Here is a 14,599-nt window from a genome sequence, read left to right as displayed (position 1 = left end):
GGATGTAAACGAAACTCCTAGCCTGTTTGTGATATCTCGGACGGCTTAAAAGCGCTTGCCGTAATCGTCTATGGGGTTTCCGTTTACGATTTTCTTCTAATCCAGGCTTTCGGCTATCGACAAATGTCGGCAAATCGGAAGCCAATTCATAGCATTGCGAACAAGTTATAACCTTACTTCTTAACGCTGTATAAGAGAAAGAGTTTTCTCTGGTAATGATAATTGTACCTGCCATAGACCGATTCGTCTAGCTAATAAAAAAATCCCAACAAAAAACAGTTTGACTAGGAGAGGCATAGAACTTTACAATGACTCCTCAGGTTGCAAAAACCAGCATTTCTATTTATTGTACTAATTGTTGATCCACCTGCGTGCCCAAACGCTGGATTTTGAAACGACTGAAACACGAGACCGCTAACAGCGAGCCGACATCATTCGTTGAACGATTATTATTTCCATCCAGGCGATTCAATTGTGACTCGAATTCCAGAGGCCAAGGTCACCAATACTAGCGAGGCGAACAAAAATAAATGAGAACACTGAGATTCCCCTAGGTATGTTACCCACATACACGAATGGGCACACCTACGCAACCAACACCAGTTTGATGCGATGATGAGTTTTGTAAAAAAATATATATACATAAATCCACTATCATGACGCTACTAAAATGAATATGAACGTTACGAAATCAACGAACATCAAACCAAATTTCCCTTATGCAACTTTGTTTATTTATTATAGGTACCTGAGATTATTTACAATCTCAAGGAAATGGAACTCCAGGGTATCCGATATATTTATAAACAAAAAACCTTTCATGAGCCACGTTATTCCGTGGCAAGACTTATTGTGGCTTGAAACTGCAGAACCAAATGAGAAGATCATGTTCGCAGTCCCAAACTGGCATCGACCTACATGTGGGCCACTGCTGCACTGGGTGCAGCGCAGGTGGTAGAGCAGCGCAACGACGCATGCGCTTCGTATTTCTTGTCTTTTATGCACTCGCAAAACCGGAACTACCTACACAGAAGGGTTATGCACATCAGCCCGTTCCAGAAAACCTGTCTCAAATGTGGAGGAGAAGACCGGGAGTGCGCGCACTTTGTGTTTGTCATGTAGATTGCATGCAATATGCTAAAGAGCGCCGGTATCTGACAGCGCTCACTCTCTTTCTTACTTTCCACCAGCACGCCGGAGAAGGAGAACCTCGCGGAACTCATTATTCAGAGTGTTGTTTTTATTTAGCCTCGGGTTTAGTGTACCAAATTGCCAAAGTTGATTCACTGTGGGAGGATTATGAAAACAGTCAGTTTAGACGGGAGCGTTCCCGTCATTCCAGAACAACCTAGTGTTACAGTAATGATAATGGTAGCGATGACGACGATGATGGATTGCGGTGGAGGAGATCGTGCAGCCACCATTATCCGTCAGTGGCGTTGGTGAATGAAACTGGTGGCGTGTTTTGGTAAATATCGGAAAAATATTGATCGGCATTTTTTTGTCAGCAGTGTGGCGTCAACATTCCTTTTCCACATCGACTATCAGTCAATGCTATTAGCTATTTCTATCCAGTTCAACACCACATCATCACGACGGTGAGGAAAATTTTCACTGGTAAGTGAGTGGGCGGAATATAAGTATGGAATTCGACGGACTAGTTACTGTGTTTTTCTTTTCATTCCAGAAAGCGAAATCGTGCTGCATTGCCATATACTGCCGTGTATCATTCTTTGGTTCGTGCAACGGCAACAAGGCGAAAAAGGGGTGAGTGCATTTATTTAATTTTCAAGTAATACTTATACCTGCCTACCTATGTTTGATTATTGAGGAGCACGGCTATTGTAATTATGCAATTTTCCATGGCAAATTTACCACCGCCGTTGGGTTGTGCCATTGGGATTTCAGAAATGTAGAAAACCTTCACCTAGGAATGTAAACAAAATTGACTCGTGTACACTCATTTGTAGCTAGTCCGGTCGAAATGGTGCATCTGCCATTACCAATAAACTCCGATTGTTTATTCACATTGGGCAAGCCGAACCTAGTAACATTGAAACGTTTATTTTCTATTAGAGTTGAACGGAGTAAACAATCGCGTTTATTGTTTAGTGCCCTAGTTGCCGGTCATATAAAATTAGATGATTTCAAATGCTGGCTACAGTAAAAAATCAACTGAACTAAGCTCATCAAGCTAAGATGAACTAAGATACATCGCTAAAAATGCTCAGAACCGTCGACACTTTCAATATGCGAATTGCGTCTTATTATTTAATCGATTCACGCTGAATCAGCCAAAGAAAAAGAAACAATTCGGTCCCAACTATCTGATTTGCAGCAAATTGCGAGACGAGATGCATACCGTTTCCCCCGAATAAATTTTTATTTTCGTATAAACTTTCGATCAGTATTTGATTTTAATGTTTAATTCTTACTGCAACAAAAATATTCCTTGTTTTTCTTTAACTTTTTGGCAGACATTTACTTAATTTTCTAAAGTATAGCCCTGAATCACCCTTGATCACACTTATTATAATAGGATTATTATAGAATGGAATATTATATAATGCTAAGACTTAACATATATAGTTTAAAAAACTGATTTAAAACGTAATTATGTGAGAAACTGCTAATATAAGATAAGAACATTGACGTTTCTTTTTGTTTGGGATTAAACTAAATGAGTCCTGGGCCGCTTATCGCCAACTTCCCGAGCGTCTCAACATTCGCAAATCAGCTTCGATTTGGTCGACCGTGAAACCAATGGGGCCCTTGAAGAGAAACAATTTCACCGTACTGTCGTGCGGCATCCCCACGACATGGCCGGCCCAGCGTACTCTCCCAACATTCGCCAGGTGTACGACGGAAATTTCTCCAATCAATACCTGCAGCTCATGATTCATGCAGCTGCGCCACTCTTCGCTTGCCGTTTATACTCTGGCAATAATAGTGCGCGAAACCTCTCGTTGGTATGCTCCTTGATTGAAGCGTCTTGTTACACGCAAAGTAGGCCCGATTTCCAGCTTGAACGCGTCGTTGAATATCCTTACTTGAGTTGTTGTCAGCAGTTACCAGAGATCCTAAATATTTGAACTCATCAACCACTTTAAGTTCACCGCAGTCAAGAGTTACGGTAGAGGATCCATATTTCGTCAGGTGCCATATTTGGCCAGTTGATGAATCCAAATCCTTTTTGCATATTTTTGGTAGACTTAAAAGAAATTATTTGACGAATTGGTAAAATTGATGCTCTCAATTTTAGCAATTCGTCAAATAATTTCTTTTAAGTCTACCAAAAATATGCAAAAAGGCTTTGGATTCATCAACTGGCGAAATATGGCTCCTGGCGAAATATGGATCCTCTACCCTATTATCCGTGGGAAGGGAAATTTGTTCTCTCTTGAGACTCTACTTCTCATGTACCTACTCGGATTTGAATACATTCATTCTTAGACCAATTCTTCTAGCCTCCGCTCTTAGTTTGGCATAGATTTCCCCCACCATCGCAATGATAACTAATAATAACGTGAAAGTAGTCCACAAAATCTAGAAGTTAGCGAGTTTTGATGAAAATCATGCCCTCGTTTCGATGCCCACTTGCCGAATTACGTCCTTGATGGCAATGGCCAATTTATTTATTTACTAGCTCATTGCCCGATTTCACTCGGGGCCCCTTTGTCACTCAGTCACTTTTACATCTATTTTTGTAACGAAAACTCTCATAATGCAAGAAATAAAACCCTTTTTTCATTTGAATAGGGTAGAGGCTCCATCAGTCACGCCACTAAGCACCATTTTTCTTGTTAATTGAGGCATATGCTTTAATTAGTGCTTGTGGGATATAAATTTATCAAATACAAGGTATTTGTCACAAGGCAAGACAATTGCTTTTGTCGTAAAGAAAAAATTAATTTTCCGATTCAATTATATGGTACCAACAGTTGCGCTAATATTTCCTTAATTAAGTTTGATGTTCCTTTAATTGTGTTATTCCATATACATTGCTAGGTTGCTAAGTGAAAAAACATCGTAGCAAAACTATAGAAATGAGCGCCTATAGCTGTGCGCTCCAACTGCGCGTATAGTTGCATTCGATTTTGGAAAATCGGCATTTTAGCAAATAATGCTTTAATTTTAAATGGTGTAGTCTAACTACCAATACTTCTAAGAACCTATTTTATATGAACGTAATTGTTTTATCTAAAATGCTACGGTGACGAAAATATGCATTAATAATGAATAGTAGCGCAACTATTGGTACTACCACAACTATTGGATCAACTACCCTATGTCTACTTCCTTTGTCAGTTCCTCTCACGTTGTCTCCCAACCACTTGTAAATCTGTCTTCTTCTCGGTAATCCCAATAAATCGACAAAGCCTTTTTTACGTTTTTGAACCTTCGCCTTTTTATTGGCCACCCTATTCTCCCTTTCAGAAATAAAACAACTTTTACAACTGCTATCGTTCCAAATGGAAGAGAAACTTTTCTTCTGTTCTACTTGTTACAATCACTTCTAAAAACGGAAAATGCACACCGAAAAGCTGTTGTGAGTTAATTTAAAACGATTATATCGAAATTAGACTCAGTTACAGCAATAAAAAGGCATCGATTTTGTTTCGCAGTCCACGCACGTTCTGGTAATAAATCAGCAGTGGATAGGAATATTTCAGCTAATAATATAAACGTAATAACATAAACACAACTTCAGCATGATTCGACAGGATTCCAGAGTGTCCCAGAAATACTCAGCAGCGGCAGTTACCCAGAAACGGTTCTCGTGTATTATCTGTCGTAGCTCGACTGTTTCGTATACTGCCTTGAGATCCACGAAAATACGATGCCTAGGCATTTGCCAAGCATTTCTGAAGGATTTGCGGAGTGTGAAATTTTATATCATAGTGGCGATCCGGATGAAACTATCCGGCATCCTTCAATGTTAGAATTTAATTCACCGACGTTTTGACAACACACAACAACATCCTGATTGCGGTATTGGATCGAACGATCATTTTCCCAAAAATTACGGCTGCACTCGGTGTCCGTTAATAACGAATCCGAACGATCATTGGTCATTTTCAGTGGGCTGCATTATTTATTTATTTATTTATTGACATATGTAACGTAAGGCAAAGCCTTTTGAATTCAGCATTATCCTGTCGTCAACAGATGGTATAGCTGGAGCGGAGAGATTATGTGATTCTCTGAAGCTTTCTATGATGTTTCTCGTGTTTTCGTTGTTGATAAATATTACAAAGTTGTCTTTGCAAACTTTAACGTAGTCCGTAGTACGCTAAATTGGCTTGGTATTTAGCAGCGAATGCTTAAGATCTTGGTTATACTTGCATAAAGACGCAAGTTAGAAGATCCCTGATCCATCCTGTGTCTAGGTCCGAAAACACTGATCTAAGCTTTAGCAAAAAAAGGTACGATTAGGCTAGACGAACCAGAAGCTGTTCCGAAGATAAGTATACCCAACAAACCACAAATCGCAATACGATGTAACGTCATCTCATTCTGCAGAAATAGGCATCTCACCTTGTTCGATTACAAAATAGATTAAGCCAGTATCACACGATTATGTTAAAGATTTGGGCATTCTTCTTGACAACAAATTGTGTATCACTCAGCACATTACAGCTACTACTGCTAAAGCGTACGCTATTCTGGGCTTCATAAAAAGGAATACGCAGCAGTTTACCGACTCTTATTGCTTGAAGTCTCTCTACTGTGCGGTTGTACGCAGTATCCTTGGGTATGTGGCGCTTGTATGGGCGCCCTACCACGCTGTCCATATCCAATGTGATATATACAGGTGTGGCAAAGTTGGTTAAGTGGTGTTAGTGCAATGAAGAATTTTCATCATGGTGTGGGTGGAATCGTAAATCGACCAATCACGATGAAGTTTTAATACGTCTGCCAACGTTGACGAATAGGAGGGCTTTGCTGTAACGACTATTCATCTTTGAACTGCTAGGAGGTAATATCGACAGTCCGGAGCTCCTAAGCCGAGTCCGATTTAACGTTCCACCAAGGCATACTCGACGAGCTGATTTCTTCAGGCTTCCATTGCACCGTAGTCAGTTCGCTCAAAACAATCCATTTGACGTATGTTGTCGTGTATTTAATACTGTTTCTGACGATTATGATTTTAATGTTACCCGGACTACTTTCAAACTTAGAATAAGTAAGTACTTTGAACTGTCTGTACGAAATTTCAAAGACTAGTATAAATAAATAAATAAATACGCGCACACGAAGACCAGATGGAATGATGTGACGCTGAAACAAGCGATGGTAGCACTGTTGACCCATTTTTCCATCGATTTTTATTAGATTTCCGACTCCATTGAAGCTATGACCACCCCGGAGCTTGATACAATCAGTACCATTCTTGACTGAAGGTGCTGTCACATTACTCAATATGATTTTTGCCGACCTTTCTACGCCCATATTGCCTCTGTTTATTACCGTACAATTCGAATTTCGAATCATTTATCTAAAATACATTTTTCCAATCCTCGATCGTCCAATTTGCATGTGCTACAGCGAATGACAGCCTTTTCTGTTAGTTTCCGGGTCGCAAAAGTAGTTTTTTCTTCACGACACGACCCATCATGCCAAATGAAGTGGATCCAAACTTTTGCATAGTGGTGATACGTGTCATAGTAAATCACAGATACTTTAAATGACGTACCATAATTTAATGTTCCATGATTATTTATTTTAACAAAGTAGTTTTAGTTACATTATGTGAGGTGAATCAACGATAGAATTTCACATGAAATATACAGATTTTTACATCATGGAACGAGGCTTTCCTGTTTTAGCCTCATGCCTCATAATAAGTTATAAAGAATTCTCTCTTTTCAAAAGGACCTATCTAACATTGAGAGACTCTCTTCGGCGTCCCTCTCTTTCGATTATTACGGTGACATAAACCCATTTTAATGAAAATTTTCTTAACGTCCAACTAAATAGTGACGCTAGCAACCGATTCATGCAAATCTGATGCTTTAAAGTGCATCTGTAGCGCCGTGGTAGACGAAAGAGAATCTCTCATTGTTACTTAGATCCTTTTGAAAAATTACGCGAGAATTGTCTCTATACGTTAAATTTATTTCAAGCTGAATCTCTTGCACTACACTCAAAATAATCCGCACATAACTAATGGAAAATTTCCATATGAAAATCCTTATGATTATTATGTGCCACATATAAACACAATCCGCCCAGAAGTACACATGAAAATTGCATATGAATAGTATGTGCAAATTTTAAAGATAAATTTTAAAAATACATGAATGGTAACTGTTTGGCACATAAAGTTCATTTACTGGGCACATGGCAAAAATCTATGTGTGAAACACATAGAAACTATACGAAAAGTTTTCTCAGTGTACACTCATGTCGATTTGTCATTTCTAGATAGAATTAACAAAAGGGCGAATGTCGAAAATGTAAACAAAACAGGTGAGAGTTAGTTTTTGCAGGGCCAGCATAGGAAAATCAACCCTCACACGTTTTGTTTACATTCGCCCTTTTGTTAATTCTACGTTCATTCGTTCAAAAAAAAATTGTTGCTCATGTTTGAACGGCACTTAATGCAAAGTTAGTTCCTACTCTCTTAATTATCGAATCCATTATAAATTTTAAAAGCCATTAAAAATCAAATGATCCATGACACAACAAACGCCGTTGGCTTGTCATAATTTGCATTGTCATATCATTGTATATAAAATTTAACATAGCGATAGAACCTCCCTGACGTTAACTTAGTAGGTAATTAGCGAAAAAAAACCAGCAAGCATGATTCAGCTCACGCAGTGTGGATTGGATGACAAAGGTGAGATTACATCACAGACGTGTTCAGTCGGAACTGCTTTCCGCTTATCAGTATGTGTGTATAGTTAACCAAGTCTGAACAGCTGCAATACATCATTGCTCTGATTTTAATTTGTTCCGCCTGCTGAATCAAGCTGGATGCAAGATGCATAGGACATTGTATGCGGTAAACAAATGACTGTGGAATAAAGGCTGTCCTGTAAGCTATAATTTATTAACTGCTATACTTTAAGATATTTTTACCAAATCATTCTAGTCCCTTAAAAATGTACTTTCAATCTGGAAAGAGGTTCTTCCGGTGGTTTTATTAAACTGATTTCGTTTGTTTATGAGAAGGAATAATAAAGCCCGGCTAAAGGTAAATTTGGACGCAATGAACAATCTATGACTCGGGACTGGAGTGTCGCAGAAAAACCCATAAACAATTGGGTTGCAATATTTTTATTCAGCTTTAAATTTCACAGTGTTACATTATTGCATTTCTCTGGTTCTGATGAAATCTCAAACTTCTTTCTCGATAGAACTTATTCAACCCTGCACAGTTGAAGATGCGACTGAATCAGCGTGTTTCTTCCACTTTGAATGAATTTCTTTAGCACTGTTGACTGTCTCACCGCTTCGCCGAAGCCGATATTTGACAATTTTCTAAAATTTTTCAAATTTGTCATTTCTTTTGGCACCAAATTGACATCATTAGCAGCATACACTCAAGTCTTTTTTACACGGTTTGTTTTTTCGATCACTGAAGAACGGTGCAACTTAGGGACCATTTACAGAATCCGGGACAAATGTCGGGCGTCTCCCAAATGTATTGAGAAATGAATTAATGATCCCTAAGTTGCCCATTTTCTAATATTCGATAAAACAAACCGTGTAAAAAAAGTACTTGAGTGTACCACTGTAGCACCACTTAAGTCAGGCCAGAATACAGTGGACCCCCGTTCGTTTGAACGATTCCTCATGCAAACTAACTTTTTAATTTGAACAACTGGTAACCCGAAATATGCTGAAACCTGTGTGAACTGGCCGCCCTGCTCTTTGTTATTGTTTTGGTGGTTTGTTTTAGTTGGCAGTTGCAAGTGCGAATATTGCATTTTCCGATCGGATTTCTATCTTAATCGTTAGGAAAACGAAATGTGAAACCGATTAAACACGCTAGGTCAGTACAAACAAATCGTGTTTATGTGCATTGTCTGCATAAACAAATGATGTCATGTTGAGAATGACATTTGAACCATTTTTAATTTGCACGTCGTGCGGGGTTCAAATTAAAAAGTGTTCAAACGAACGGAGGTCCACGGTATTAACGTTATTCTTATGTTTACGAATGAATGGCAAAATCCGTTTCTTCGCTTCTTATATAAACTTGATATCATTTAATATTTTTTGAAACGATGGTTCTACAATTGATGAAGGGACGGTAGGGAAAGAAATGAAAATTTTTGGTGAAGGTGGGGAAGAGCGGAAAGGAAGGGGGGGGGGGGTTATTGGTAGCTATGCTTGACAAGTAGTCATTTTGACTCCTACCTTTTGTCCAATACTGGAAGGTGCATGAGTCGAACCAAGCTGTAATCTGAGATTACAACCGGATTCGAACCCAAAACACCCGCCAGGCAGAGTTGCCATTTTCGCAGATTTTTCTGTAAAATCACAGATTTTTTCGTCATTTTAAAGCACAGAATCTGTGATCACAGATGACAGATATTTTTGAAAATCACAGATTTTCACAGATATGCTACATGTTGAAGAAAAGCTTATCAATTTTATCACTGGAAGCGAAATGGCACAAAAAATCGGGAGGTAAAGTTACAAATCCGAAATTACTGCACTTCAAAAACAAAATTTACGACGCGTATGGATGATATTGAATTAACCATATTGTTTAAAAACATTAAAATGCTAAGTTTTTTTCATGGGAGCATAATTATGTAACACAGATTTAGTAACAGATTTTTTTCGATAGTTTTACAGATTTTCACAGATTTTTAAACTAGAAACACAGATTTCAAAATGGCAACTCTGCCGCCAGGGCATGTGGTTCGCTGGTACTTGTACCTTTGAACCATAGAGGCGCTGGACAAAAGGAGACCGCAAAATCCACTTCTCAAGGATAGCGACGCGTTAGGTTGGGTTATCGACACATATTGTGCCGCTTCCTACATCAATTGCAAATTACCACCGAGCGAGAAGTTTTAATCTAACTACTGTTTACTTTCAGTAAATAACCCCCCCCCCCCTTCCTTTCCGCTCTTCCCCACCTTCACCAAAAATTTTCATTTCTTTCCCTACCGTCCCTTCATCAATTGTAGAACCATCGTTTCAAAAAATATTAATATATATGTATGACCGCATTTCAAGGTCAAGACTAAAAACTTGAGATTAGTCTATTACATAGGAACGGGGCCTTCCCTCGAAAACCCGCGCCGAGGAACGCGGCTAACACAAGCTGACACACGAACAACGTCACGTGCAGTACCTTGCAAGTCGTAAGGGCCGGCATAGTGTCATCGTCCTGAAAGTAAACAGTAGTTAGATTAAAACTTCTCGCTCGGTGGTAATCTGCAATTGATGCAGGAAGCGGCACAATATGTGTCGATAACCCAACCTAACGCGTCGCTATCCTTGAGAAGTGGATTTTGCGGTCTCCTTTTGTCCAGCGCCTCTATGGTTCAAAGGTACAAGTACCAGCGAACCACATGCCCTGGCGGGTGTTGTGGGTTCGAATCCGGTTGTAATCTCAGATTACAGTTTGGTTCGACTCATGCACCTTCCAGTATTGGACAAAAGGTAGGAGTCAAAATGACTACTTGTCAAGCATAGCTACCAATAACCCCCCCCCCCCCCCCCTTCCTTTCCGCTCTTCCCCACCTTCACCAAAAATTTTCATTTCTTTCCCTACCGTCCTTCATCAATTGTAGAACCATCGTTTCAAAAAATATTAATATATATATGTATGACCGCATTTCAAGGTCAAGACTAAAAACTTGCGATTAGTCTACTTGATATCATTGTTAAGGAAGTGATGAAAGGCTCAGTCTTCAGTCCACAGCTATACATTTCTTGCCAGATCATGACTTTCTTTCCGAACTTATCAGCAAACACGAACTTATACTTGTCTGGTACATCACCACGCCCAGTTGCAATGTAAAATTTTTGACCGGAAAGTTGCTTGAAATCCATTTTCACGTAGGTTTCGTCGTCCATCAAAACACATCCGTTGAAATTCGTCAAAACTTACTCGTACAAACGCCTAGCACTGCTGGCCTAGCTTAACCTAGCCTGGTCCAAGTGCCGATTCGGATGTTTACTGGCACTTTAAGGCTTGTAACCTTCTCGAGCGAGGATATTCTGCAACGTTTGATAGTGGGCATCGTACCTTCTAGCCATATCCCGTCAGGATTGGACTTAACGCACCTCAATCCACGATATCTTTCTTAGCTCTCGGTCCCTAGTTGCAGTTTTTTGGAAGTTATTTGCCGCCTTTCTACACCTACAGGGTGTTCAATAAGTTCGAATTCACTTTAAAAATGTGTTTCAAAAATGAAAATACAAGATATTCTTTTCTGAGTCAATTTTTATTGAAGCAGTGTTTATTGAGAACCTTTACGACATATTTGGTGTATTCATCAAAGTAAAGTGTTTTGCAGAAAGAAAGTTATTATCAATCGATTTTCCTGTCACAGGAAGCAACTAAAGTATTTTGCTAGAAATTGAGATTGAATAGATGTATTTTGTTAAAACAACCAGTTTTCGAAAAGTGCAAAATTTCAGTAGCGCGTTGATTTTATCCGCTTATCACATCAATATGCACGATAAAATCTAATGCGCACATGCTGCAAACGAATTAAGACTGCTTAAAATTCATTATTTATTCTATGGGATATTTTGTTATGGTCGCCAGGGATGGCGCAATCACTTTGACTCAATTCACATTCATTTGACAGTACCGTCTCAGCCAAGCAAAATTTGACAAAATTTTATATGGGACATTTGTAGAATTAGTTATTATCTACAATTTTGCTGAATAAAGTTTTGCTGTATCTTTTGTAGTTAAGGCGCTACAATGCTAGTACCTCTTTAGTGACGTTCACTTGTTCATTTAGTCATTAACGAGTTACTAGCATTGTAGCGCCGTAACTACCAAAGATACAGTAAAACTTTGTTCAGCAAAATTGTAGATAATAACTGATGCTACAAATGCCTCATATAAAGCTTTTTCAAATTCTGCATGACTGAGACGGTACTGTCAAATGAATGTGAATTGAGTCAAAGTGATTGTGGTCGCTATAAACCAAATCGAACGTAATAAAACTTGGAATTGTTACTTGGGATTTGGCGGAGTACAAACTGAAACCGGAAAGTGGCGGAGGCGTATGAATGACGAACGTTGTTTCTAGAAATACAGTAATGTTCCGATTTTGTCAGTCCCATGTTGAATTTTGGGCTGACAAAATGGGAAAACTGACAAAATCGGGATTTTATTTCTAAATTCAAAACTTAAGACCTTACAATATCGAAGACTTCACCAGAAAATAAATTTTAACCCTCAATTGATCTACCGAAAGCTCAACGCAATCTAATCAACCGAACACAGCACACTGGTCCAAAACCAAAAAAAGTGCACATTAGAGTTTTGAGCGGCAAAACTTGGTTTGAGGTTTATGCAACCTTTGAAAGACATTCTTTAAAATAAAAGTTCTATCGTCTAGCGGAATTCGAATTTTGATTAATCCCCCTAAAAGTGCAATAAAAAATTTATTTTTCTTCAATTTCAATATAACACATTGATGTGTTCTGCAAAGTTTTAACATATTATTGCAAGAAATTTTGCTGAAGAGAGTAACCTTGTATCTCTTCAGCGAAGGTTGAAAAATCCTATGAATGAATCATTAAAATCAGTTTTTCTATTATAGCTGTTTTTGTAGTTATTGTATGACTTTTTTATGTTTTACAAAGTTGTACAAATAATAAAAATATACAACATTTCTGAATATAGTATACCTCTATCTTTGCTTATTTAGCAACTGTAGAACTAATTTTGACCCCGAACCACTGGCAAAAACCTTCATTTTATTCAAAAACTCTCCTTAGGTAATCAGAATAGTTTCATGTAAACTGAAAAGTCTTATAAAAGTTAAACAATATTTATAGGCTGACAAAATCGGGATAAAAAGCTGATACAACCGGGGGTACACAAAATCGAGGATACACAAAATTGGGAGCTGACAAAATCGAAACATTACTGTACTCATCACACATCTAGCGAAAGTCGGTAGGCTTCGGTGGGCTAGACACGTCGTGAGGATGCCAGGTGACAGGGCGATGCAAACGGTCCTTTTCAACAACAACCCCATCGGTACCAAGAACGAATGGACCCAACGTGCAAGATGGCTCGACCAGGTCGACAGCAACTTACGACTTCTGAGAAGCCTGGGAAATTGGCGACGTGTGGCCCAAGGTCGAGCAGAATGGAGACGACTGTTTGAAACAGCGCCAGCCACCCCAGCTCGACGGATACGGTTTACGGGTCTCTGTCATCTGTAGTGATCTGTGCGCGTATCGTTCATACATTTTGGGTTCGAGTTATCAACAACCCAGGTTAGTTTATTCCCTATTAGTGTTTAGATCAGCCCACTGATCAATCCTCTTGATTCTTTAGTTGTCAAATGTTATTTATAAAACTATGAAAAGGAAATATGCGCTTTGTGGATTAAGACCATGTAAATAGTGCAAATATTGTATTGATTCTTTAACTTTTTATTCCCAATAAAATATTTTAAATGCTAAAGCACACACTTAGCAAGATCACTGCTAAAAAGTGCTAAATAGTGACGATGCGATGACGAGTGAAAAAACTTAGCAAGAGTAAACCCAAATCAATATGCAGTTATTTTCACAGAAAATGCAATTTTCTCACGGTCTCTTGTACTATAGGTCAAGCTGTTGCATACTACGTGATGGAATCCAAACAAATTCTTCGCATTTTTTTAAGTAACGGTTATAAGTAAATGCCCGAATCAATCCACCTAATGTGGTGAAAGTGGTGTTTTAATTTTATTACGGTAACATCATTCAAGATCAATAGATTGAATTCTCACAGATTTTTTTGTTTATAAATACCAAACAGATTTTAAAAAAAAATTATTCGGCAAGGAAAGTAAAAAGATAATTTACTAAAAATGTCTAATTTCACCAACCAAACATAATAGATGTCATGTAATCTCGATTCGGTGATATTTGCAAAAGCGTCCGTTACTTTTACGTACTTGTACGCGTAGATATGCAAGCTGCAAAAACATGGCAACGCAGCACGAGGCACAGCCTATAATGAAATAATATCCCCGTGTGTGAATTTGTTACTGTTCTCGGTAACAACCCTGGACACCTAATATCGACTGGTTATTGAAATATGCTAGCCACCGAATGAAACTCACAAACATCCAAAATCCTTGCCCTTTTTTTCAATCAAACGAGAGCTACATTTGCCTACGAAGGACACTCCGTGATGCAGCAAAGCTTTGTGCTATTCGCTTGGTTTTGTGTTTGTATGCGCGTGTTTTCATTCTTTCGTCCTTCGGCCGGCCGGCCGAAAGGGATGCCGTGCCGGCGCTGGGAAAAGCCGGCCGGGTGAAAAATCGATTGAACTTGAGCTTGAAAATTTTCCACTTGCCAACAAAGCAACCTGCATTGGGTGTTTGAAGAACTCACTCAAACTAGTGCAGTTTGTGGTCATCAGATAGCGGAAGAGAGAGAG

The 14,599-nt window shown here is 38.8% G+C and overlaps 1 long non-coding RNA gene across 1 annotated transcript; it reads left to right on the top strand.

Moving 5' to 3' along the window:
• The first annotated feature begins 1,360 nt into the window (after positions 1 to 1,360).
• On the top strand, positions 1,361 to 13,352 carry LOC128732646 (uncharacterized). Its single transcript, XR_008411822.1, has 3 exons — positions 1,361 to 1,617; positions 1,688 to 1,767; positions 12,997 to 13,352. It is a non-coding gene; the product is annotated as an uncharacterized LOC128732646 (long non-coding RNA).
• Positions 13,353 to 14,599: the final 1,247 nt, after the last annotated feature.

The sequence above is a fragment of the Sabethes cyaneus genome, chromosome 1 (genome assembly GCF_943734655.1).
Source record: "Sabethes cyaneus chromosome 1, idSabCyanKW18_F2, whole genome shotgun sequence".
Lineage (NCBI taxonomy): Eukaryota > Metazoa > Arthropoda > Insecta > Diptera > Culicidae > Sabethes > Sabethes cyaneus.
This window is presented reverse-complemented; position numbering and strand designations above follow the sequence as displayed.